At 45.5% G+C, this 22,500-nt stretch overlaps 1 protein-coding gene across 4 annotated transcripts in view; it reads right to left on the minus strand.

The window, feature by feature from the left end:
- The window catches only part of plppr2a (phospholipid phosphatase related 2a), a 56,757-nt gene that overhangs the window by 29,573 nt on the left and 4,684 nt on the right, over nucleotides 1–22,500 (minus strand). The window lies entirely within an intron of this gene.

The following is a 22,500-nucleotide window of genomic DNA, read 5'->3' on the forward strand; positions in this document are numbered from 1 at the left end:
GAGGAGGGTTTTCCTCTTAAAGAGGTGAAAAGCAACGACAAGAGCAGGAGAGACGGGGTTTAGCCAAAGCATCGCAACAAAAGAGGGAGAGACATCAGAGAGGAATAGAGCGAGAGGCGTGTGTGTGTGTGTGTGTGTGTGTGTGTGTGTGTGTGTGTGTGTCTATGTGTGTGTGTGTGTGTGTGTGTGTGTGTGTGTGTGTGTGTGTGTGTGTATGTGCTCCAGGATTCAGGTCAGGGTGCCATGTTAAATGTCCGCTCCATCTCAAACAAGTCCTTTATGTTAAATGAGCTGTTCAGCGGAGAAAGGTTGGACTATTATTTCTTACAGAGACGCGGCAGCAAGAAGGTTATTTTGTACATTTAACTGAAACATGTCCACCAGACTGCTCTGTGTTTACCACGCCACGCCCGACCCGTCCTGGTGGAGGTCTTGCTGTGGTCTTTAAGGACAAACATGTCTAATCTGGTGAAAAATGGCCCTGGATCACCAGAGAACTGAAGAATTTGCTAAATGAGAAAAAAAGAGCCCTCAAGGAGGGAGACGGGGAATTATTGAGGAGTATACAGAAGCAACTGAAGATCAAGATCAGAGACAGCAAGGAGGCATACAGGAAGTAGCTGCAGAACAAACTACAGAGGAACAATATCAGAGATGTCTGGTCAGGGATGAAGAAGATCACAGGCTTCAAGCAGAGGAAGGACTGCACAGCCTGGACACAGCCAATGAACTGAACAAGTTCTTCAATAGGTTCAGTTCAGGAACAAACCCAGCGTGTCCTCCTCGCCTGTCCCCAGCCAATCAGACATCCCATCCTCCTCTGATCCAACATTTTCCTGTCACACGCCAGCTCTTTTGTCCTCTAACGCAGTCATGGACTCTTCTGGTTCTATAAATCTGTCTTCAACCAAGTCAGGAGATGCTGCTGCCCCATTTACCTCCCCCTCCCACCTATCTGTCTCTAGAAGTCAGGTGAAGAGGCAGCTGGAGAGACTGAACAGGAACAAGGCTGCAGGTCCAGATGGTGTCAGCCCCAGAGTACTGAAGGCCTGTGCAGAGCAGCTCTGTGGGATTCTGCAGCACCTCTTCAACCTCAGCCTGGCCCAGGAGAAGGTTCCAGTCCTGTGGAAGACATCCTGCCTTGTTCCTCTTCCAAAGAAAACTCGCCCATCAGTCAATGATGACTACAGACCGGTTGCCCTGACATCCCACATCATGAAGGTCCTGGAGAGACTCCTGTTGGTCCACCTGAATAAGCAAACTAGAACATATCAGGACCCGCTGCAGTTTGCTTATCGCCATGGAGTTGGAGTTGAAGATGCCATCATCCAGCTGCTTCAACCAACCCACTGTCATCTGGACAAAGCAGGCAGCACTGTGAGGGTCATGTTCTTTGATGTCTCCAGTGCATTTAACACAATCCAGCCTGATGTACTTTGCCAGAACCTCCAGAAGACACAGGTGGGGACCTCAACTATCGCCTGGATTAAAGACTACCTGACAAACAGACCACAGTTTGTGAGGCTGAAGAACTGCACATCAAACCAGGCCATCAGTAACATTGGAGCACCACAGGGGACTGTACTCTCACCATTCCTTTTCACCCTGTACACCTCAGACTTCCAGTACAAGTCAGAGACCTGTCATCTACAGAAATACTCAGATGACTCTGCAGTTGTCGGGTGTATCAGAGATGGACGGGAAGCTGAGTACAGAGAGCTGGTGGAGCGCGTTGTGGCATGGTGTGGAAACAATCATCTGATCTTGAACGTGAACAAAACAAAGGAGATGATTTTAGACTTCAGAAGAAACAGGGTGGAGTCAAACACTGTTTCCATCATGGGAGAAGAAGTGGAGGTGGTTGAGGAATACAAATACCTTGGAGTTCACCTGGACAACAGACTGGACTGGAGAAAGAACAGCGAAGCCGTTTACAAGAAGGGACACAGCAGACTGCACTTCTTGAGGACGCTTAGGTCCTTCAATGTCTGTAGCAAGATGCTGCAGATCTTCTACAAGTCTGTTGTTGAGAGTGTAATCTCTTCAGCCATCGTCTGTTGGGGTAGCAGCATCAGAAGCAGGGACCTGAAAAGGCTCAACAGCCTAATAAAAAAGGCTGGTTCTGTTCTGGGGACGACTGTGGAACCGCTGGAGGAGATGATGCAAAGAAGGATTCTCCAGAGAATCAAGAACATGATGGACAACCCTGAGCATTCTCTTCACAAGACTGTCCGACAACGGAAGAGTGTCTTCAGTCAGAGGCTTCTTCAGTTTGGCTGCAACACTGACCGCTACTGGAGATCCTTCCTGCCAACAGCCATTGTAATATACAACACCTCTTTGATGACTTGATTATTATTATTATTATTCTGAGCTACTACAGCAATCAGTTTCCCTCTGGGATTAATAAAGGATTTTTGAATTGAATTTTACAACTTTTGAACGTCAGGTCATCAAAGTAGGGTCACACAATGTATTTCACTGTACTTTAACCTACCGACCTCCCGGTCCAGCTGGCCTTTTCTCTCTGCATCTGCAGAATTTCTATCATCAGTGATCAAACTAGGAACAGTTTTAATCCTTGGTGACTTTAACTCACACATTATCGATCCCACTCGTAGCACAGCAGTGGAGTTCATGTCTATTACCGAGCCTTTTAACCTAGAGCAGCACGTTTCAGGCTCCACACACTAAATGGGACTCTCTAGATCTGGTTTTCTCTTTGGGGCTAAAAATCAATCATCTACATGTTGAAGAGGTTCATGTGTGTGACCACAGCTGCATTTTCTTTAGTGTCCTATCTAATGTTGAATCTGTCCCTCACAACCTGAAATCTAAGAGACGTGTCATCATCAGTCAGCGGTGGATGGGTTTTCTAGATTATTTACAGCAGCTCAGTTCAGGGTGATGATCCAAGCTTGTTCATCCAGTCATTGGATAAACAATGCTGCAGCATCTTAGCTAAATTAGCTCCTGTTAAGCAGATCGTTTTATCTAACAAGAGGACAAGTCCTTGGATTAATCAGAACACTTACAGTCTCAGAAGGACACGCCGCAGAGCCGAGAGACGATGGAAGTCCACTAGATTAAAGTGCAGCCTTTGGCTCTCTAAAGAACTGATAACATCCCAGAATGAGAGGGTGAAAACTTCCAGGGCCACTCTCTCTGCTCATGTTGCAAGCCAGTGACATCATGATGGCTGCAGACAACGGGGAGTTCACCGTGTTAGTATTGTTAGATCTTTCTGCAGCTTCTGACTGTTGATCACAGCACCTTAATAACAGACTTGGTGACTCGGTGGGGATCTCTGGAACTGGTCTAGACTGGTTTAGATCGTACCTTTCTAACAGAAGTTATAGTGTCTGTATAAACCAAATCTTGTCAGAATCTACTGATCTGTTCTGTGGGGTACCCCAAGGCTCTGTTTTGGGTCCACTGTTGTTCCTGCTGTACGTACATCCTCTTGGACACACACACTTGATTCTTTTCATAATGTCTCTTATCACCTACAGTATATGCAGATCAGAGAGAGAGAGAGAATCAGAGAGAGCTTCATTGCCAGCGCTCCAGCGAACCAGAGCGTAGGAACTTGACTTCACAGAACAGCCTGACCAAGGTTACACACACACATACAGACAGAACAGATACAGGCAGACCACGAGAGCAGCCACAACGGCGCTCATTTCAGTTAGATGAAGAGGGGATTACATGAGGAGAGTTGGGGGAGGGAAAAAAAGGCAGACCAGAGTTACTCCAGGCAGGGTGTAGCTCTACTATGCAAAAAAACACCTCAACATATAAGCACGAACGTCACAGTTCACAACATGAGACTTCGATAGGGGGGGGGGGGGGGGGGGGGGCTGGGATCCTGATTCCTCAGCGGGAGCAGCCCGTGTGGTGCTCAGCCAACTGTGTCAACAGGTGGGTGGGAGGTCACGGGAAAAGGCACAGCACATTGAGTTCCTGCATCTTGATGGCCTCGCTAGGCAGAGACCACAATCTGAAGGCGGGGGGGGGGGGGGGGGGGGGGGGTCGGGTTTTCACAGCATCCGTCTGCATTCCTTCCGTCGTGGGGGTTGATGCACGCAACTCCAAGGCTGCTATGGCGTCAGATTGGATAACAGGACTTTGTTTGGGTCAGGCAGAGATAATTTTCCTCTCTGCCGTAAAGTCTGTATTGATCATTCAAGTCCTCCAGTGAAGCCAGTTCAGGTATTAAACATCTCCACACCGTCCAGTGACCCTCTCTGAGATGACATCCATTTTGCGCACTAATACCGGTAACGCAGCAAGGACATTGTCCAGCTTACGGTTCACCTCGAGTAACGTCCCAGTCTGTGAGGCATCCGCCCGGGCGGTGCTTGCCGTGGGTGCGGGTCGCCCTCCAATCGCTCCCGACTTCCCAAATTTCCAGAAGACCAGATATCCTCCCACTCCAAACAGAACAAATCCAGTGATCACCAAGCCAAATATCCACACGTCTTCGACGTCCTCAATGGACAGCTGAGAGAGACAAACGATCCTCCAGACCTTCCAGGAATCGAGCGCATATCCCGCTGCGTGTGTCTCTTGAGGGCACGTGGGAGCCCCCTCCTCCGTTCTCATTGTAGAAAAAGATCTTATCAATCGCGTTGAATGACCAATTAATTAAATCCATTTCTAAAAAATAGGGATTTCCAGAGGAAGTGCAGAGAAGCGCTCTGCAGGCAGACGGGACAAAGAGCCTTGGGAAAAAAGATAAGGGAGCAAAAATGGAAGCGTCTGTACTCTGCGAGTGCCGGAAGAGAAGAAGATGATATTCAGCTGTACTGCTGCTTTAAGGATTCTGAGTTCTATAAACTGTCTGAATTACTGGAGAGTCTGTCAGCGATCACCAGCTGGCTGGAAGATAACTTCCTCCAGTTAAACTCTGAAAAGACTGAATGTCTGATCGTTGCCCCTGAGAGCACGGTTCCCCTGATTAAGTAAAAGTAAGTGAGTCAAACTTTATTTATACAGCACTTTTCACAGATAAAATCACAAAGTGCTTCACAACATGCATAAAAAGGCAAAACAGGACAGGAGCACAAGGTCATCTTACATAACAGCTTGTCTAAACGAAAGTGTCTCCAGCTGCTTTCTAAAGGAATCAACCGAGTCGGCCACACGAAGAAACATGGGCAGGGCGTTCCAAAGTCTGGGAGCTACAGCTTGGAAGGACAGGTCCCCTCTAGTTTTAAATCTGGTCTTAGGGACCTTCGGTAGGTTCTGACCCGAGGACCGTAGAAGCGTGAGGGATTAAAAGGTCTGCTAAATATTGTGGAGCTTGTCCGTTAAGAGCTCTAAAAGTCAAAACTAAAATGTTAAAATCAATTCTAAACTCGACCGGTAGCCAATGTAAAGAAGATAAAACCGGTGTTATGTGAGCCCTTCTATTGGTTCCTGTTAAAAGCCTTGCTGCAGCGTTCTGGACCAACTGGAGATGACTGACATCTGATTTGTTAAACAAGTAAAGATAGAGTTACAATAATCTAAACGAGAAGACATAAAGCATGGATAATCATCTCCAAGTCCCATTTTGAAGTAAAAGCTCTCAATTTGGAAATGTTTCTCAAATGATAAAAGCAGTTCTTTACTAAATGTTGTGAGTGGCAGCTCAAAGACATGGACTGGTCAAAAAGAACACCAAGGTTTCTGAGACTGGTCTGGACTGAGGAGCTCAAGGAACCGAGGTGTTTGATTAAAAGCACTTTCTGTTCCGGAGCGATGATCAGTGTTTCGGTCTTGATTAGTCTAAAACTTGGTCATTTATCCTCTGCCGTCCAGACAAACTTATGGAATTTTATTTTTGACCAATCAGTGTCTCTTGAAGGCCACTCAACAACATGGGTCCGAAACTGTTTTATCACTTAAGAAATATCTCTAAACTGCGAAGGCTGGTGTCCAAACATGAACCTGAAATGGTTCTCCATGCCTTTATCTCCTCCCGTCTACATTACTGTAACACACTCTTCACATGTTCTAACTAAAAGCCCTTCACCACCTTCAGTTGGTCCAGAACTCTGCAGCGAGGCTCCTAACTGGAGCAAACAGAAGACAACACATCACTCCTGTTCTGACGTCTCTGCACTGGTTACCCGTTAATTTCATTTAGAGTCCTGACTAGAACTTTCAGGGCTCTGCATGGTCAAGCTCCTCCCTATATTGCTGACCTGTTAAAGCCTTATGCTCCACCCCGAGCCCTCAGGTCCACACACCAGAACCTTCTAGAAGTTCCAAAGACCAGATATAAAAGTGGAGGTGATCGTTCCTTCCAGACTGTTGCACCCCGACTCTGGAATGATCTTCCTTTATCCGTACGCAGCGCTGACGGTCTGGACACTTTAAATAAACAGCTAAAGACCCTTTATTTAAAGCTGCTTTTACCTAAACCTGTTATTTTCTTATTTTTAAATCAAATTTTTAATCTTTCATCTGTTCATGAAAACTTATAATTTTATGCCTTTATTTTTTCTGATGTTGATCTGATTCTGTGTTGAGAGCTGTTACGACCCCAGCCTGGTCTAGGATCCAGGGAGGTCTAACACGGAAATGTGAGAATAAAAAGGAAATGACCTGACACCAAGTCACAACCACAGAAGAAGTTTTATTAACAAAAAGCGTCCCTAAGGGAGAAAACCTGGGTAATAAACGAAGGGGAGTTCAACTTATGCTGCAGAGGACAAAAGAAGAGGACTTAAGTAACTTAAAACGAGAACTAAAACTCACTGGTTCCAGAAAGGAAACCAGGAACAAAAGAAGCTCGCCCGGAGGCCTCACCCAAAAGTCCACAGGTGAACTACCTCACCCACAAACCAAAAGCCGCGCGAGTGTGGCCGGGCGCTCTCCAGGGTGCTGACCATGGTGCTGCAGCGGAGCGGAGTAGAAGCCGGGCGCTGGGGAACTCAGGGCCCGTAACAAGAGCATTTAGATTTTACGATGTTGATCTGTTTATGATGTCATGACTTGTTTTGTTTTGATCTCTGTGAAGCACTGTGTGATTCTGTGTCTGTGATAAGTGCTGCAGAAATAACATTAACTTACTTACTTATAATCCCCAGATAAGTGGATCAGGACGTTGAGGCCGGCAGAACCGTTTTGGTGTCAGACACCTGACCCTGTTAGCCCATTCGTCACCATTTAGTCCCACCACGTCACTGAGTTAAAAACATGCTCCTCCTCTTCATCGATGGGTTTAGTTCAGCTGGACGACTCTAACACAAGTCCTTTTGTCTCTAGATGCCGACCTCTGTCTGTTCTAGCGGTGCTTTGGTAAGCTATCATCGTGTCTTTATTATTGGACGGCACACTTCAGAAGCTAATGGTGGTACGTTAGAGCATCCTGGTGCAATACGCTAAAATAAATCAAATCAATGACTAGTAAAATAGTGGTTTGGGGCAACCCTACAGACAAATGAAGGTGTCCAGACTGTGGTCGTCATGGTGACGAGGAGCTGCTCCCACTCCTGCATCAGAGATGTTTTCATCAGAACCAGCGTTTGTGGCTGCTGCTGTGCCTCGTGTGAGTCCAGCGGGTTCCTCTGCTCTCCTGTTTGGTGGGACTGACTCAGGCCTGTGATTGGGAGAGGACGCCTCCTGCTGTTGAGGACAAGGTTTTACAAGCTTTTCACCATGGAAGACATTTAAAAGTTTAGACTTTTACAGTCACTTTACCAGTTTAGGCTGACCAGGTCCTAGAAAACCCCCATGGGAGCGTCAGAGGCGTGTTCAGCCACCAGACACTAACCCTAACCAGAGGTACTTGTAGGTAGCTCCGCCAGCTGGAGACGTGGTGCGGTTCCACCTGTCCCACACCTTTTACACTGAGAACTGATTGTTCCCCTTGCTGATGGGGTGGCACCATGTTTTTATCTCTTATTGTGTTTTAAAGTGTGATCTTATCTGTGTTTTTATCCCTATTTTAGTGTTTTTAGTTGCCGTGTTTGCGTGTGAAGCACCTTGTCCGGCTCTCATGCTGCGTGTAAAACTGTGCCATACAAATAAAGTGCATCAGTGGATGAAAGCAGCAGAAAAAAAGAATAATAGGTCAAAATAATGAGGGTTTAGCTATTATTTGGTTTTGTGTTGTAATTGTGGCTCAGAGCTGACAACATCCCACATGAGAACAGCACACCCTGGTGGCCATGACGGGCATCAAACATCCATCACTTCCAGCTCAGGTTTCTGCTCCCTCACTTCCGATGACGCATCTGAGCGGCTCTCGCCTCTGCCCTCTGCTGGTGGGCAATGGGGCTGCATGTGAAAACCACATCTTGTACATTTTTGAACAAATCTGTTTAAAAAGAAGGGTGTGTTGTTCCTGTCAGCTCCTGCCCAGTCAGTAAACGTGTCCGGTCGTTAAACCGGCATGTATTTAGTGGATTTAAGGTTGGTTTCACACTCAGACGTCACACGTAGAGCTTCTCCTCAGTCATATTGACTCGTGCTCCTGAATTCATGCAGCTCTTGTTCTTCTCTGGACTTTCATCTCCTTCCTTCTGTCCTTCCTCCACCATCAGTTGTGGGAGAGCCAGCTGAGCTGGGTAATAAAACGAGTGCACCCTAAGTAAGACTGGGATTGTTTGGTGTCGAGGTTCCTGACCGGTGATGCAGATCCACACAGATATGAACCCGATAATAAAGACGTTGCTGTTTAACGCCCTGCTGATCCAGCGTAGGCCCTTCCTGTCCTCTCCAACAACACAACAGCAAAAACACAAACAAATATCTAATCTGAGGTCGACTGTGAGTCTGAAATCTCTCCTGGACGTCTTCCTCATTCATTTATGAAGTCCATGCACCAAACATCTCCATCGTTTGGTCAGAACCACTTTAAACAAGCTCACCCTTATTCACCAGCAGCAGCTCAGGAGGCAGAGCCGGCTGTCCAATAGTCAGAGGGTTGCAGGTTCAACCCCGGCTTCCACCAGGGAATGCTGCTGTTGTGTCCTTGGGCAAGACTCTGCTGGTGGTGGTCAGAGGGACCTAACCCTGACCTGTGTTTGGCAGGCCTTGCCGCTGTCAGTGTGCCCATGGCGTGGCTCACCCCCACCAGCGTGTGAATGGGTGAATGAGTGACTGTGAAGCACCTTGGGGGGCTGTAGAACCCTAAGAGGGTGCTTTACAAATTCAGATCCGCTACCCTGACATGGTGCAGCCATCTTGGTAAGTGGTTTGGTCACGTCTCTGTTGGACTATTGTGATGCATGTCTTTTTGGCTTTCCATAAAGCAGTTAGTAACGAATGCTGCGGCTTGCTCTATCACAGGAACTCTCTTCCTGCCCACATCACTCCCGTCACACAACAACTACACCGGTTTCCAGTAAAGTCAGGATTATTTACTAACTTCTGCTTGTGCACAACCTCCTTTATCTCTCACCTCATCCAGATCTCCAGACCGTCTCGAGTTCTCGCTCCTCTGCTGCGGCGCATCTACATGCTCCTCCTGCTGGACTCACCACCACGGGAAACGCACCTTCAGCAGATCTGCCTCTTCCCTATGGACCGCTCTCACACCATCTCTCCCGCTCCTTTAATCCGGGCTTAAAACACATTTAGTTAAAGCGACCTACACACACCACTCACATCAGGCCCTAAACTAGGGGTCCACCTTCACAACCCTGGATTTTTACTGCACCTCCGAGTGTTTAGAAAGCACGTGACGTGTTATTATTCTATGTTAGGACCCTAAGACCTGTCCCACCTGAAGGCTGAACTTCTGCTGCTGATGTATGATGTTTCAGAAATCCGTAAAAGTGATTGTCTCATCATGTACTGTGATATCATGTAAGCAGTACATCCTTTTTTTTGATAAGCACGCCCCCTGCCCCGCAGAGCTCCGTGCAATAGGAAACCGAGCGCCGACCAGAACTAACCAATAGTGTTAGACTACAAGTTACATGCTTCAGATGTAAGGAATACCTCGGCTGAAGCAGAGCTGATGAACTTTTCGTGGACAAGTAAGTCTATAAAATGTAAATATATGAGAACACAACATGACATGAGAATAATACTCATGAAACAACATGTTAGAAACACATTTATAAACAGAAACGTGAACCCGCCATCTAAAAAAATGGACGGAGTGTGATGTGCTTGTCAGCCACTAGATGGTGCCATTGGATAATAGAAATACTCTGGAAAGAGACTAACTGGAGGAAACTTGACTGCATCCAGCCTCTAACTTGCTCCAACACTGACAGCGTGAGTCAAGAGGACCACGTTCACTAGGTGACAGAGCTAGGTAGGTCTGGGCGTCATCTGCATAAATATGATAGGTAATGTTATTGTTTATGATCTGACCTAGGGGGAGCATGTAGAGATTAAAGAGCAGTGGTCCAAGAATTGAGCCTTGGGGGACCCCACATGTCAAGGTGATCAGCTTTGATGTGATAAGAGCGAGCATCGATGCAGACTTGGGTGAAGTGCAGATCAAGGGCGCAAAAGGAGCTTGATCAACTTCCACACTTGAGAATTGGAACACCCTACGCACTCGCACCCTTGGCCGGAGTCGTGCTATTGAAGCGCACAGGTGTGAAAGTGTGAGTAGTGGGATTGGGTCTAAGGTGGTCTACGTCAGCACACACCTGTAACAAACATGGCTCATCTTCTTCTCTTGCTAATGGGGGTCTCACACTCATGAGTAGCTCCCTCTAGTGGTTCTATACCTAAACAAGTTGCTTAACACTGATCACTACAGACAGGGAGAGCATTGATGTAGAAGTCAACAGCAAAAATCGTAATGCTCTATCAGGGGTGCCCAATCCTGGTGCTGGCGGGCCGGTATCCTGCATGTTTTAGTTTGAACTCTGTTTCAGCACACCTGATTTCAATCAGCAGCTAATGAACAGGCTTCTGTAGAGCCTGCTGAGCTGCTGCACAGGTGTTTCAACCACTGACTCAAGTCTGTTGGAGCAGAAAAACCACAAAACCTGCTGCATACCGCCCTCCAGGACCAGGATTGGTACCCCTCCTCTAGGTTCTTGTTTATGTACAAGCTAGCATTACACATCACAGATCGGCTTGTTGCTAGGGAATTAGAAAAGTGGAAGCTGAAAACCCCCTCAGTGAGATTTGTTTGCAAGTTCGATCAATTGTTGTAGACCACTCAACATAGTTTTATTGTTGCCAAACGCCTCGCCTTACACTCGGGCAACTATGATAAAAAATACTACAACAGTATTAAAAGTGTGAAACTTTAAAGTGTAGCCTAGTGTTTGTGATCCAAATTCCACTCTGAGCTGAAACGTTCGTGGACACAGACAATACAACTACAGATTTTTGCTTTCCAAATACAGATTTTACACACTTTGATATGCTGAACATGATTTTTTAAATGTTTTTACCTCACCAGGGTCTCAGAAAGCTGAGGTGGGGGACACACGGGACAGTCCATCACAGACCACTCACACTCAGACTGACTGGTTAACTCAACATGGATGTCTTTGATCAGCCCAAAAACAACAAGAAAGGACACAACCTATTTTTACCCGCACTTGTACAGCGCCTCTCAGGGCAAGGACTCCAAAGCGCTTTACACTACAGTGTATCATTCATCCATTCACACACACATTCACACACTGGTGAGGATGAGCTACAATGTAGCCACAGCTGCCCTGAGGCGCACTGACGGGGGCGAGGCTGCCGAGCACAGGCGCCACCAGTCCCTCCGACCACCACCAGCAGGCAAGGTGGGTTAAGTGTCTTGCCCAAGGACACAACAGCAGAATTCTCTGTCCGGAGTCGGGATCGAACCTGCAACCTTCCGATTACTGGACAACCCGCTCAACCTGTTGAGCTACTGCTGCTCCAAGGAAAGGAAAGGTAATAATCATGTGTGACTGACGGAAACGTGTAGAAGGTCTGGGTGGCTGGAGCAAAGCTAGCAAAGGGAATCACATGTGAAAAAAGAAAGATGGAAGGATCTGAGCGGACAAGATGGCTGAGCGCAGAACTCACCAGAAAAGTTATAACTCATGATTAGGGCAGGAACCATGAAGGGAATCAGAGAGAAGAAAGTGGAGTCTGGTTTCCGTGGTAACGGTTACCAAGGCTAAATAAAAGGGCTGGTTCTCCGTTTTTATGAACACCATGTCCTCGTAAACACACAAATCTGAAGGATAGAAATACATGTTTGATCTGTGGTGAGATAACTTTCCTCACCGTCATTAATCAGCTCTGCCTTTTCATTTACTCAGTACTGCGTTTACAGGTGTGTCTAGATGACTAAAGAGTCTTTATGGGACTCTGGGTTGGACTCTCCAATCACTGGGCACTGAGACTACGTCTCGCTTTGAGATTTCCCAAAGGAACTGGGCTAAGTGGCTGGGGGGGAGGGATGTCTGGGCCTCCACCACATACATTGTATGCATATATATACATATATATACACACAGACACACATACTGTACATTTACAGGTATATAAACAACACTGTCAAACTCAGTGCTGAACAGTAAGAAATAGTCAAATCAGTAAAAACGTACAAAGAATAAAACACATCCAAACTAAGTAACACAGACAAACATCAGTATAATAAAAATGTCAACCAAGAACCTTACAGCCTGTGTGCTTTGGTTGCTGCTGCTTTCCCCAGCTGTCAGACAAGCACACTGAACATTCAGCACTTTGAACAGCTCCTCTCTGGATGTGCCCAGTGCAACTAAAGAAATTCAGCACCGTGGACAGCACCACACTGGATGAGCCCAGAAGCACCCTAGTGACGGCTAACAAGTGATAACTTTTAAAATGGAGTAGATCGCCAGTACTCAGGGTAGCGCGAGGACACAGATCGGTGCTGCAGTCCGACTTATTTTGAGGCTGAGAGACTGGGTAGGCCTATCAGGATCTGCTCTGTGGTGATTCTCCTCTTGTCTGTCTGAGTGTTCCTTCTTTGTGTCTGCATCTTGAAGTTTAGGTCCTCCACCACCTCTCTTACCCATGGTATCCCACAAGGTTCTGTGCTGGGGCCTCTGCTCTTCCTCTTCTATCTGCTTCCTCTTCAGCACATCCTGAGCTCCTTCAAAGGAATCTCCTACCATCTTTATGCAGATGACATCCAACTGTACATCTCCTTTAAGCCTCATGAGATGTCTAAGCTGCAGCTGTTACACGCCTGCTTAGACTCTATCAAAACCTGGATGGTGGGAGCTTTCTTCAGCTGAATGAAGATAAGACTGAGATCTTTTAGTTATCAGGCTCCTCTCCTGTGGAACCAGCTCCCAGCCTTAGTCCGTGAGGCAGACACCGTGTCTACTTTTAAGAATAGGCTTAAAACATTTTTATTTGATAGGGCCTATGGTTAAAATCTGATGTTAGCCTCGATCTGGACAAGTGGGGGAGTAGAGGGAGGTGGAGTGTACAGTCGGTAAAGTGAGTGTGTATGAATTCATGAGTGTGTATTAATCCATGAGTGTGGATGAATCCATGAGTGTGAATGAATCCATGAGTGTATACGAATTCGTGAGTGTGTATGAATCCATGAGTGTGATTGAATCCATGAGTGTGTATGAATTCATGAGTGTGAATGAATCCATGAGTGTGTATGAATTCATGAGTGTGTATAAATTCATGAGTGTGTATGAATCCATGAGTGTGAATGAATCCATGAGTGTGTATGAATTCATGAGTGCGTATGAATCCATGAGTGTGAATGAATCCATGATTGTGTATGAATCCATGAGTGTGTATGAATCCATGAGTGTGAAATAATCCACGAGTGTGGAAAAATCCATGAGTGTGTATAAATCCATGAGTGTGTATGAATCCATGAGTGTGTATGAATCCATGAGTGTGTAAAAATCCATGAGTGTGTATGAATTCATGAGTGTGTATGAATCCATGAGTGTGTAAGAATTCATGAGTGTGTAAGAATTCATGAGTGTGTATGAATCCATGAGTGTGAATGAATCCATGAGTGTGTATACATCCATGAGTGTGTATGAATCCATGAGTGTGTATGAATCCATGAGTGTGTATGAATTCATGAGTGTGTATGAATCCATGAGTGTGAATGAATCCATGAGTGTGTATGAATTCATGAGTGTGAATTAATCCATGAGTGTGTATGAATTCATGAGTGTGTATGAATTCACGAGTGTGTATGAATCCATGGGTGTGAATTAATCCATGAGTGTGTATGAATCCATGAGTGTGTACGAATCCATGAGTGTGAATTAATCCATGAGTGTGTATGAATCCATGAGTTTGTATGAATCCATGAGTGTGAATGAATCCATGAGTGTGTATAAATCCATGAGTGTGTATGAATCCATGAGTGTGTATGAATCCATGACTGTGTATGAATTCATGAGTGTGTATGAATATATGAGTGTGAATGAATCCATGAGTGTGTATGAATTCATGAGTGTGAATTAATCCATGAGTGTGTATGAATCCATGAGTGTGTATGAATTCATGAGTGTGTATGAATATATGAGTGTGAATGAATCCATGAGTGTGTATGAATTCATGAGTGTGAATTAATCCATGGATATGTATGAATCCATGAGTGTGTATGAATCCATGAGTGTGAATTAATCCATGAGTGTGTATGAATCCATGAGCGTGTATGAATCCATGAGTGTGAATGAATCCATGAGTGTGTATGAATTCATAAGTGTGAATTAATCCATGAGTGTGTATGAATCCATGAGTGTGAATGAATCCATGAGTGTGTATAAATCCATGAGTGTGTATGAATCCATTAGTGTGTATGAATCCATGAGTGTGAATTAATTAATGAGTGTGTATGGATCCATGAGTGTGAATGAATCCATGAGTGTGTATGAATCCATGAGTGTGTATGAATCCATGAGTGTGTATGAATCCATGAGTGTGTATGAATTCATGAGTGTAAATGAATCCATGAGTGTGAATGAATCCATGAGTGTGTATGAATTCATGAGTGTGAATTAATCCATGAGTGTGTATGAATTCATGAGTGTGTATGAATTCATGAGCGTGTATGAATCCATGAGTGTGAATGAATCCATGAGTGTGAATGAATCCATGAGTGTGCATAAATCCATGAGTGTGTATGAATCCATGAGTGTGTATGAATTCATGAGTGTGTATGAATCCATGAGTGTGAATTAATCCATGAGTGTGTATGAATTCATGAGTGTGTATGAATCCATGAGTGTGAATTAATCCATGAGTGTGTATGAATTCATGAGTGTGTATGAATCCATGAGTGTGTATGAATCCATGCGTGTGAATGAATCCATGAGTGTATACAAATTTATGAGTGTGTATGAATCCATGAGTGTGAATTAATCCATGAGTGTGTATGAATTCATGAGTGTGAATGAATCCATGAGTGTGTATGAATTCATGAGTGTGTATAAATTCATGAGTGTGTATGAATCCATGAGTGTGAATGAATCCATGAGTGTGTATGAATTCATGAGTGTGTATGAATCCATGAGTGTGAATGAATCCATGAGTGTGTATGAATCCATGAGTGTGAATTAATCCATGAGTGTGTTAAAACTCCATGAGTGTGTATAAATCCATGAGTGTGTATGAATCCATGAGTGTGTATGAATCCATGAGTGTGGAAAAATCCATGAGTGTGTATGAATTCATGAGTGTGTATGAATCCATGAGTGTGTAAGAATTCATGAGTGTGTAGGAATTCATGAGTGTGTATACATCCATGAGTGTGTATGAATCCATGAGTGTGTATAAATCCATGAGTGTGTATGAATTCATGAGTGTGTATGAATCCATGAGTGTGAATGAATCCATGAGTGTGTATGAATTCATGAGTGTGAATTAATCCATGAGTGTGTATGAATTCATGAGTGTGTATGAATTCACAAGTATGTATGAATCCATGGGTGTGAATTAATCTATGAGTGTGTATGAATCCATGAGTGTGTACGAATCCATGAGTGTGAATTAATCCATGAGTGTGTATGAATCCATGAGTGTGTATGAATCCATGAGTGTGAATGAATCCATGAGTGTGTATAAATCCATGAGTGTGTATGAATCCATGAGTGTGTATGAATCCATGAGTGTGTATGAATTCATGAGTGTGTATGAATATATGAGTGTGAATTAATCCATGAGTGTGTATGAATTCACGAGTCTGTATGAATCCATGGATATGTATGAATCCATGAGTGTGTATGAATCCATGAGTGTTTTTTAATCCATGAGTGTGTATGAATCCATGAGCGTGTATGAATCCATGAGTGTGAATGAATCCATGAGTGTGTATGAATTCATGAGTGTGAATTAATCCATGAGTGTGTATAAATCCATGAGTGTGTATGAATCCATGAGTGTGTATGAATCCATGAGTGTGTATGAATTCATGAGTGTGTATGAATATATGAGTGTGAATGAATCCATGAGTGTGTATGAATTCATGAGTGTGAATTAATCCATGAGTGTGTATGAATTCATGAGTGTGTATGAATTCACGAGTGTGTATGAATCCATGGATATGTATGAATCCATGAGTGTGTATGAATCCATGAGTGTGAATTAATCCATGAGTGTGTATGAATCCATGAGCGTGTATGAATCCATGAGTGTGAATGAATCCATGAGTGTGTATGAATTCATGAGTGTGAATTAATCCATGAGTGTGTATGAATCCATGAGTGTGAATTAATTAATGAGTGTGTATGGATCCATGAGTGTGAATGAATCCATGAGTGTGTATGAATCCAAGAGTGTGTGAAAATTCATGAGTGTGTATAAATCCATGAGTGTGTATGAATCCATGAGTGTGTATGAATCCATGAGTGTGTGTGAATTCATGAGTGTGTATGAATTCACGAGTGTGTATGAATCCATGGATATGTATGAATCCATGAGTGTGTATGAATCCATGAGTGTGAATTAATCCATGAGTGTGTATGAATCCATGAGCGTGTATGAATCCATGAGTGTGAATGAATCCATGAGTGTGTATGAATTCATGAGTGTGAATTAATCCATGAGTGTGTATTAATCCATGAGTGTGAATTAATTAATGAGTGTGTATGAATTCATGAGTGTGAATGAATCCATGAGTGTGTATGAATTCATGAGTGTGTATAAATTCATGAGTGTGTATGAATCCATGAGTGTGAATGAATCCATGAGTGTGTATGAATTCATGAGTGTGTATGAATCCATGAGTGTGAATGAATCCATGAGTGTGTATGAATTCATGAGTGTGAATTAATCCATGAGTGTGTAAAAACTCCATGAGTGTGTATAAATCCATGAGTGTGTATGAATCCATGAGTGTGTATGAATCCATGAGTGTGTAAAAATCCATGAGTGTGTATGAATTCATGAGTGTGTATGAATCCATGAGTGTGTAAGAATTCATGAGTGTGTATGAATCCATGAGTGTGAATGAATCCATGAGTGTGAATTAATCCATGAGTGTGTATGAATCCATGAGTGTGTATGAATCCATGAGTGTGTATGAATCCATGAGTGTGAATGAATCCATGAGTGTGAATTAATCCATGAGTGTGTAAAAACTCCATGAGTGTGTATAAATCCATGAGTGTGTATGAATCCATGAGTGTGTATGAATCCATGAGTGTGTAAAAATCCATGAGTGTGTATGAATTCATGAGTGTGTATGAATCCATGAGTGTGTAAGAATTCATGAGTGTGTATGAATCCATGAGTGTGAATGAATCCATGAGTGTGAATTAATCCATGAGTGTGTATGAATCCATGAGTGTGTATGAATCCATGAGTGTGTATGAATCCATGAGTGTGAATGAATCCATGAGTGTGAATTAATCCATGAGTGTGTATGAATCCATGAGTGTGTATGAATCCATGAGTGTGTGTGAATTCATGAGTGTGTATGAATTCACGAGTGTGTATGAATCCATGGATATGTATGAATCCATGAGTGTGTATGAATCCATGAGTGTGAATTAATCCATGAGTGTGTATGAATCCATGAGCGTGTATGAATCCATGAGTGTGAATGAATCCATGAGTGTGTATGAATTCATGAGTGTGAATTAATCCATGAGTGTGTATGAATCCATGAGTGTGAATTAATTAATGAGTGTGTATGAATTCATGAGTGTGAATGAATCCATGAGTGTGTATGAATTCATGAGTGTGTATAAATTCATGAGTGTGTATGAACCCATGAGTGTGAATGAATCCATGAGTGTGTATGAATTCATGAGTGTGTATGAATCCATGAGTGTGAATGAATCCATGAGTGTGTATGAATTCATGAGTGTGAATTAATCCATGAGTGTGTAAAAACTCCATGAGTGTGTATAAATCCATGAGTGTGTATGAATCCATGAGTGTGTATGAATCCATGAGTGTGTAAAAATCCATGAGTGTGTATGAATTCATGAGTGTGTATGAATCCATGAGTGTGTAAGAATTCATGAGTGTGTATGAATCCATGAGTGTGAATGAATCCATGAGTGTGAATTAATCCATGAGTGTGTATGAATCCATGAGTGTGTATGAATCCATGAGTGTGAATGAATCCATGAGTGTGAATTAATCCATGAGTGTGTAAAAACTCCATGAGTGTGTATAAATCCATGAGTGTGTATGAATCCATGAGTGTGTATAAATCCATGAGTGTGTAAAAATCCATGAGTGTGTATGAATTCATGAGTGTGTATGAATCCATGAGTGTGTAAGAATTCATGAGTGTGTATGAATCCATGAGTGTGAATGAATCCATGAGTGTGAATGAATCCATGAGTGTGTATGAATCCATGAGTGTGTATGAATCCATGAGTGTGTATGAATCCATGAGTGTGAATGAATCCATGAGTGTGAATTAATCCATGAGTGTGTATGAATCCATGAGTGTGTATGAATCCATGAGTGTGTATGAATCCATGAGTGTGTATGAATTCTAACAAGTTGTACCCAGCGCGCGCTCTCTCACTCCAGCTGTGGGGATCTTAACCGTCATGTTTTCATTGCTTCCCGACATCACTTCCTGTTTTCTAAACGGTTTGAACATCCTGGTTAGTGAACGGACACGTTTACCCATCTGGTCGCCGTGATCTGCTAACACAAGCCAACGGGAGAGCTGATGTTGGTCATATCAGATGCTTACGAGTAGACGGCAGAAAACACATTCATCTGTAAACTTCTGATGCCTGAGTAAGAGTTAGAGCCGTGAAAAGCACCCGAGGGAAGAAGGCTCACCGACGTGCTCGTGTTCCGACTCAAAGCACCAAACTCTGTATCATGAAGTTGTCGGGATGTTTTCCAGGAGAGCTCCAACTGGGACTTTGCTGCACACGGATGGAACCCACCCACATGATCCCGCGGCCAGCGCCTTCATCTCAGCGACGTTTCCAGCGTGCACGGGCCTTCCCTGCTCTCTGAATCAAAGTGAGTGTCTGCAGCAGCAGCAGAGAACTACTTCTGAAGAACAACAAAACAAACACCAGCTGCTTGGTGACAACCACCATAACGTTGGTTACGTATTGTAACCCCAGATTCTATGAGTCTAGTCGCAGCCCTTAAGCTAGCTGCTATTGGAAGGATGATCTCCGCATCAGCCAATCATGAAGAGCTTAAATGTACGCCCACCAATAGTGGGCCCCCTCGTGGTATATAACCGCAGTGACCCCACTGCTCACCTCCAATGGCTCTTATTCCCATCATAACCAGTGGGGCCAGTGGCTTAAGGGCTGCGACTAGACTCATAGAATCTGGGGTTACAATACGTAACCAACGTTCTATTTCGTCTAGTCTTAGCCCTTAAGCTAGCTGCTATTGGAATAAAGCGCAGCTGGATGGGTTTACGCCCCACTGGTTAACACAACCAATGGACACACCCAATCAAATCTCCTCTAGTGGGGGACGTTCAGCCTCAGACCAGGCCTAAAGACTGAGGCAGGCACGATAAGAGAGGGGCCCCCACTAAAAAACATCATCCACAAGAGGATAAAATCCATCTCAGCAAGGCCAATGAGGTGCCATAAGCATTCATTTAGCCTGCTGGGGTCCAAGCACTGAACGAGTGATGGAACCTGAAGACACATCTCGTAAATAATAACGAGTAAAGGAACAGGGTGAAGCCCATGAAGCAGCCTGACAAATGTCTTCCATTGACACACCACTGAGGAGCGCCATCGAAGAGGAAATACCTCTGGCTGAGTGAGCCCTGAGTGCCTCAGGGGGAACCCGCCCTGATGACGTGTAAGCGAGGGAAATGGCGTCACACAGCCAGCGTGAAAGGCGCTGGGCCGACAGCGCCTGACCAAGGGAAGACTCCCTGTAGTGCACAAACAGGTTTTGTGAGCGACGAATCCCTGAAGTGCGTGACACATATCGTGCAAGCGCGCGCACCGGGCAGAGAAGGTGAGAAGCCGCCTCCTCATCAGAATTATGGGGAGGAGGAAAAAGTCCAGCCAATGAAATTGACCTGGATTTGAAGGAAGCATTAATGCTTTTGGGCACAAAGGCTGGGTTGGGGCATAAAACAGCAGACCCGCCATCCTCCCGGATCCTGAGGCATGCGGGAGCCACTGAGAGGGCGGTTAGGTCACTCACTCTCTTAACTGATGCTAGCGCCAGCAGCAATGCAGTTTTAAGCGACAGGAACTTGAGTGAGACCTGGTCCAAGGGCTCAAATGGAGCTTCAGATAAGCCGTGCAGAACCACCGTTAGATCCCATTGGGGAAAAAGCGGGCGGGACACAGGTCTGTTCCTTCTGACACCTTTTAGAAAACGTTTTGTGAGGGGATGATTGAAAACAGATCTATCTCCAAAACCCTGATGACATGATGAGATAGCTGCAGCATATGTCTTAACAGTGCTGAATGCGAGGCCCCTGTCCATCAGTATCTGCAAAAACGATAGAACATCCGCCAGCTGGCAGGAGAGCGCTTGAACATTCCGTTCTGCGCACCAGTTCTGGAAAGCTGCCCATTTAGCAGCGTAAGAGGCAATGGTAGAGGGCGCCCGCGCACTCTGAATCGTGGCGACCACATCATGCGGCAGCCCAGAAGCCTCTAAGCGTGACCGCTCAGCGGCCAGACCCACAGCCGTTGGCCTATTTCCGGAGGATGTTTGATTATCCCATCCGCCTGGAGAAGGGCGTCCGCCCTCCACGGGAGCCTCCACGGGGAGCCGGACACTAGCGCTTGCAGGTCCGGAAACCATGACGCGGACACGCGCCTGGGAGCCACCAGAATCACCGAGAGCTGTTCCGACCGAATTCGGTCCAGGAGACGGGGAATCAGAGGGACTGGTGGAAACGCGTAAAGGAGCGTTCGAGGCCAGGGCTGGTGTGAGAAGGCGTCCGCCCCGAGCGGGGGTCCGTCCCGGGGACTCAGGGAAAACCACAGGCGACACTGAGCGTTTTCGCGAGCCGCGAACAGATCCACAGACGGTTCCCCAAACCTGATCCAGATCTGTGATATCAGTGCAGGATGTAGACGCCAGTCGGAGTCGCGGGGTCCCCCTCTCGACAGGATGTCTGCCGCTACATTCAGTACCCCCGGAATGTAGATGGCTCTGATGGACAGCAGGTGGACATGTGTCCAACACAGTAAATCTGTGGCGACATGCAACAGAGGGAGGGATCGAACTCCCCCTTGGCGATTTATGTAGGCTGCCGCTACCCGGTTGTCTGTGTGAACTTCGACATGACGGCCCTCGAGAAGGGCAGCGAAGTGTCTGATCACATTCCTCACTGTCATAAGCTCCAACACATTTATGTGCTCGTGCGTGTGGGAGGGCCAGCGATCTGCCACCGTGTGGGACAAGCACGTGCCCCCCCACCCCGACAGTGACGCATCCGTAAACACAGATACGTGTGACGCAGGACGTCCGATGGGAACCCCGCGTGAGAGGATGCAGGGGTTCCCCCAGTGAGCGAGGTCCCCGCCCACTGAAGGGGGAATCCTCAACATACGTCTCTTCTGACGTATCGGGTGTACCCGGAGGCGGACGAACCAGCGTTGCAAGCGCCTCGTGCGCAGCAAACCTAGCGGCACTACTGAATGGGCTGCGGACATCATGCCCAGGAGTTTCATGACTAACCGGGCTCTCACGATCTTGCGGGGATGAACACGGGAGATCACCGTGGAGAGATCTGCCGCTCTTGCAGGCGACAAACGTGCTCTCATTAGGGAGGCGTGCAACTCCACCCCGAGATACACAATCGACTGGGATGGAAGGATGGAGCTCTTTTCCCAGTTTATAGAAAACCCTAGGGTTGACAGATGCTCTGTCAACCTCCTGGTTTGCTGTGACGCCTCGTCCTCGGACCGAGCGCACAGGAGAAGATCGTCCAGGTAAAATAAGACCCTCATTCCCTCCGTGCGCAGTGGCTGCAGCGCAGTCTCCAGACATTTGGAGAAGGTGCGCGGGGCTAGCGAGTAGCCGAAAGGGAGGCGATTGAACTGATATTGAACTCCCTTGAACGAAAAACGCAGAAACTTCCGGTGGTTTGGAACTACTGGTATGTGGAAGTATGCGTCTTTCAGGTCGATTGACGTGAACCAATCC

This window comes from Nothobranchius furzeri, chromosome 12 (assembly GCF_043380555.1).
Source record: "Nothobranchius furzeri strain GRZ-AD chromosome 12, NfurGRZ-RIMD1, whole genome shotgun sequence".
Classification (NCBI taxonomy): Eukaryota; Metazoa; Chordata; class Actinopteri; order Cyprinodontiformes; family Nothobranchiidae; genus Nothobranchius; species Nothobranchius furzeri.